The following is a 5,142-nucleotide window of genomic DNA, read 5'->3' on the forward strand; positions in this document are numbered from 1 at the left end:
CATCTAAAACCAAGTCACCAACACCATCTTGAAGCACATCCCAAAATTCTTCATCTAGACCCATAATGTGACTATACATTTTAGTTTTCCACCAAGAGAAAGTCTCAGGATCTCCATTAAACATAAAAGGCTTGTTGGAACGAGATGACTTATCATCAGAAGTACCATAATCATATGCTACAACATTATGACTAGAATTGGAACCTTCAAGAGTTGACATGTTTTTCTGAATTGTGTTAGCTTTTTCTTCTTTTTAAAACTAATTCCAATGTTGAGAGTCAGATAGAGTTTAGAGTCTTATGCATCAGATAAAGTAAAGAGATAGAGAGAATTGAAAAAGACAAAGCAATTATACAGGTTCCTTCCACAATCCGGAAGTAGTCTTGTCCCCATTGCACTTCCAAGGAGAAATCACTAAAATCAATATCTGATTTCAATTGCTCAAGTACAAAAGCAAGAGACTTCAAACTATTCAAGCACAAAAGCAAGAGGTTTCCTATGCTCAAGCACACAAGCAAGAGACTTCCTATGCTCAAGCACAAAAGCAAGAGAATTATATTCAAACAGAATTACACAGAAAATTGTTTGAGGTTTGAACACTTGATATACAATCAGTGGTGTTCACAAATACAAATCAGATACAGACTCTTAAGACTCTAGAATTTCTAAGATATGAAAGTTGGTAAGAAATTCTAAGTGAACTTTGATGTGAAAACAATTCAGTAGAGTTTTGGCACTTGTAAATTGTTCTTGAGTCTCGTACAATCTTCAAGTCTTCATTCCTATATATAGAGGTGTGAAAGAGACATTGTTGATTTCCAGCACATCAAAAGAGTCGTTCTTGAAGCTTGATCATCACCAATGATCCGTTGCTTGATTTGGTTATTGTCCTAGGAGGGAACAATTTCAAATTCATTCCTTGAATATAGAATAACCAGCATAGACACAGTTGTTATCTTGTACTACTGCAGACATGAAGAGTGGAGTAGTGGTTGTACAATTGTATTATGTCCTTTTTATGCGCTCTTCAGACTCTGTCTTGCAACATAAGCTCCCTTTGTGGCTTACTTTCCTCTCTTTTGTTGTTTCAGAACCAATTCTTGACTTATAAATTTTTGTCTATGGTCCTGCACACTTGAACAAATATTAGCAATTTCAATTGACATTTTAATACCTTGTTATTATCAAAACTTAAAGGTGATCATGTTAAACACATTTTGTTCCAACAGTGTTTGACCTAAACTCTCCTTAAAAATGTAGAGAAGTTGAAAAAAATCCGGGTCAAACGGTATCTTAATCTCCCACAACGGCAGTGTAGAATCAACTGAATTTGGGAGAAAAATTGGAAAAAAGTTATAAAAAATTGGTATGGTGGCACTCAACCAAGCAATGCTAAAAAAAATTATATGCATTAGCGTAACAAAAAATCAGACAGGTGTACATAAAGTATTACTCTTAACGCTACTGTGTGTGTCTATATTCGCGAGGTTGAAGAAAGGAAGTAAAAATATTTGGTATCATTAAATGACAGCGTGAATAAAAATATTTGTGAGGTTGTGATGTTTAAACGATAATGAAATTAAATATATAAGTCATAAAAAGATAATAAAATTCCTTTGAAAAAAGAATAAAATTAAATGGAACCTCCTTGAAAAAAATTAAATGGAACAGTTCAAAAAAATAAAATAAAATTAAATGGAAGAAAAAACATATAGAAATATAATATTAAAAAATAAAATAAAAGGTTCCCAATGTGAGTTGAAGAGAGGTGCATATAAAATAAGTTGTCGAGAAGTAGTTTTTTGAAGTAGCATTCGACAACTTTTGGTCAAAGCTCATTCCATTCAATTTAATGCATTCAAAAAAAGTTCTTTTTTAAATAAGTACTTAATTGATATTATGTTTGGTCTAACTTCTCCTTAAAAATGTAGAGAAAATGAAAAAAAAAACTCGGGTCAAACGGTACCATAATCTCCCACTACGGTGGTGTAGATTTTTGCTTGGCGTCTCTTTCTTAATCAGATTCCTACTAGAGATAAAATCTTCCAAAGGAGGGTATTACTAATATCTGAACAAGGTTGTGTTGCTAACTGCGGTTCAAATGAGGATGGAGAGCACTTATTTATTACGTGTAGTTTCTTTGGTTATTTGTGGAAGCTTATCGCCGGTTGACTTGGTCTCTCAACAGTTTTTCATTGTCAGTTTTTCGAGCACTTGCATTATTTGGTGGCTTGCGGGGTTCTTCCAAGAAGACAACCGAGTCCATGCACATTATTTTGCTGTCAGTTGTTTGGACAATATGGAAAGAACGATATAATAGATTTTTTCAAAGAAAACAGGACAACTTGCTTGTGTTAGGTGAAAGGGTAAAGCTTCAGTCATCTTGGTGGTTGAAGATATAAAAAACTTACATTAAACAACATGAAAGTAAAATATTCCAATGGCTTCTTACTTTTATGTTGAAGATATAGAAAAAAAACACTAACTTTAATTGATTGCTATTAGAAGATAATATAAGTGATAACTTTCTCTAAAGTGTGTAATAATGTGAGAGGTAACTCAACCCATCCCTGACGCTAAGCCAAATTGGAGGAAAGTACCGCATCACAGCTGTTGTCCACATAGTTTGGCGGGTGTGTTCCAGTTTTCTACCCCAAAAGAAACGATTGTCATATTGAAATGGTAAGATATTTATTTTTATCTTTAAATTTAATCTATGTTGTTATAATATTTTTGAAATTTAAAATACAGTAATCATATGCATTAATTTTTTTTGGTCAAGTAGTCTAGTGACTAGATTCACACACATTATGTATGGAGAAGTTGGGAATCTAGAGTTCGAACCCCGGACCCTGCACAAATTGTCCATGGTAGCTACCAACTGAGCTACACTTACGGAACATCATATGCATTATTTTATCGTTATCTAAAAAAATACTTTTTTAAATTTTTTGAAAGATATCTCCATTTTCAATCATATTTTCCACCCCTCAAACCATTCACTTCCCTTCCCCTGCAATCATATTTTCAATATGAAGTCTAACATAATTGGCACGCCTATTGAAGGATGAGTGGGAAGAAGTTTTTACTATCACAAGCACTCTATTTCCTAAAATAAAATGGACAATTAGTAGTGTAATTTTGTCAGCAACATAAATATGTATTATAAAAATAACTTCTTTTTTTCAAAAAAAAAAAAAAACAGGCTGCATCCTCCCACCACTCCAATCACAAACTAAAATATTCATCATTAAATTCCAAGATTATTATTTTAATAGGAAATCTCTATTATATATATTTGCGCTATTTTTTTTTTAAAGTACACGTGGCAACGTTATATTCAAAAGAGCATTTAATGTTTTATTTCACAAAAACATCAAAATGTTATTTGCCAAAATTTGTAGGAGTATTTAATGCACCAATATGAAAACCAAAAATTTACATGTTGAATTACTCTGATAAGCCGCAACCGATATGGGTTAACGAGATTTTTATTATTATTTTTTTAATAAACATTGCCTTAACTACTAAGGAAGCATTGACTTCAAAAACAAAAAAAACTTATTTAGAAATCATTGATATTTCCATAACTGAGTTATACGGTTTCATAGAGAGAGGAAAAAATGAGCACAATTCATTGTTTTTTTTTAAGGAAAATAATTAGAATTCAATGGGATGCTTGATTCACGCGTTACTAGCCTTAGATATTCACGTCATTTGTAAATTTTACTCCAATATTACATTGACATGTGTCAATGTCATTTTTTTAAACCAATCACATTGCAAGGATTTGATGTTACTTTGTCATATTTTTAATTTTTACATTTCTTCTAATAATATTTTATTTATGCAATTAGCCTATATATACCAATGTTTTCGGGAGGAGATTCTCTCCTGTTAAAATGTTCTCCAGTGGAATCCAGGCCATTCAATTTTTTTCAATGCAAGCATTAATGATTATTAAAAGGGTAATTAATGGATCAGATTTACACTGGACAGCATCCAGTGAAATTCTCACTGGAGAGGATCCATGCCCAATGTTTTCTTCTGTTTAATCGTCTGCCTACTACTCTTTCCTCTCAACCAAAAGAAAAAAAAAACGTTATAATGGCTCTAAGATCAGATAACATCTTTGAGATCAGTCCAGTGAAGGAATCTTGGAGCATAGTTGTACGGATTGTCCGTGCTTAGTTTGTTCATGACGTCAATCGCGACAGACATCCGTTTTAGCTCGACATGGTTCTCATGGATGCATCTGTGAGTATATTACATTGCTTTTTTTTATTATTAATGTTTTGTGTTGTATTATTGATTATTTTATCTTTGCGTTTTTAGGGAAACAAAATTCACGCCACTATAAGAAGAACTTTGATTTACAAATTTGAGAAGGACCTGCAGGAGGGAAAGGTCTACTCTTTGAGTAACCATGCAAATTTTATCAATCGTGACACACCTCCTTACTCACAGGATATGGTTCTGATGGATGCCTTAATGTCTAAATAATAGAAAAATGTCTTCTATAGATAGTTGGTGCTATTTATTTTGATGTGAATCATTTGTTGTATTCATTTTAGTCATTTTTGTTTTGATGTAGATCATGTAAAAGCATAACACTATAATAACTTATTGATATTTGTGTATAACGTTTGCTATGAAGTAAAAGAGTTTTAAAAGAATGTTTGAATCATACTCTTTTGTTTTATTTATGTATATCGAAATTTCTTATTCATTAAAAAAATTCACTGTTTTAGAAGCAACAAGGATGAACTTACCTTCAGCCGATTTCTCGAATTAATTAATGAAATTAACATTTAGTTCTTCATGGCTTGCATGTTTAAAGATTTGAAAGAATATCGAAAAGGGGTTTTGGTTGGTGCTTACTCAATTCATTATTTTATTTTCTTTTTAATTAATTTTTATTACTTTAATATTTTTCTTCATATTGGTGGAAGGTACAAGTTTTGGGTTTTCTCAAATAATTATTCATCAAGGGTCTGCCACCATAGAGGGAAACTCTAGAGATAAAAAGAGGTTGCTTTGTATTAGAAGATAGACCTTAATGGTAGTGGCGGAACTGGAGATTCCTCTTCTCCCTTTTTCATCAATTTTTTTTCTAGATGTTGCAGATGCTCAGATTTATTT

The 5,142-nt window shown here is 32.0% G+C and overlaps 1 long non-coding RNA gene across 1 annotated transcript; it reads left to right on the forward strand.

Moving 5' to 3' along the window:
- Positions 1 to 4,059: 4,059 nt before the first annotated feature.
- LOC146914348 (uncharacterized) lies at positions 4,060 to 4,564 on the forward strand. Its single transcript, XR_015016641.1, has 2 exons — positions 4,060 to 4,257; positions 4,336 to 4,564. It is a non-coding gene; the product is annotated as an uncharacterized LOC146914348 (long non-coding RNA).
- The last annotated feature ends 578 nt before the right edge of the window (positions 4,565 to 5,142 follow it).

This window comes from Medicago sativa, chromosome 6 (assembly GCF_051527215.1).
Source record: "Medicago sativa cultivar Bolivia chromosome 6, Bolivia_mono, whole genome shotgun sequence".
Lineage (NCBI taxonomy): Eukaryota > Viridiplantae > Streptophyta > Magnoliopsida > Fabales > Fabaceae > Medicago > Medicago sativa.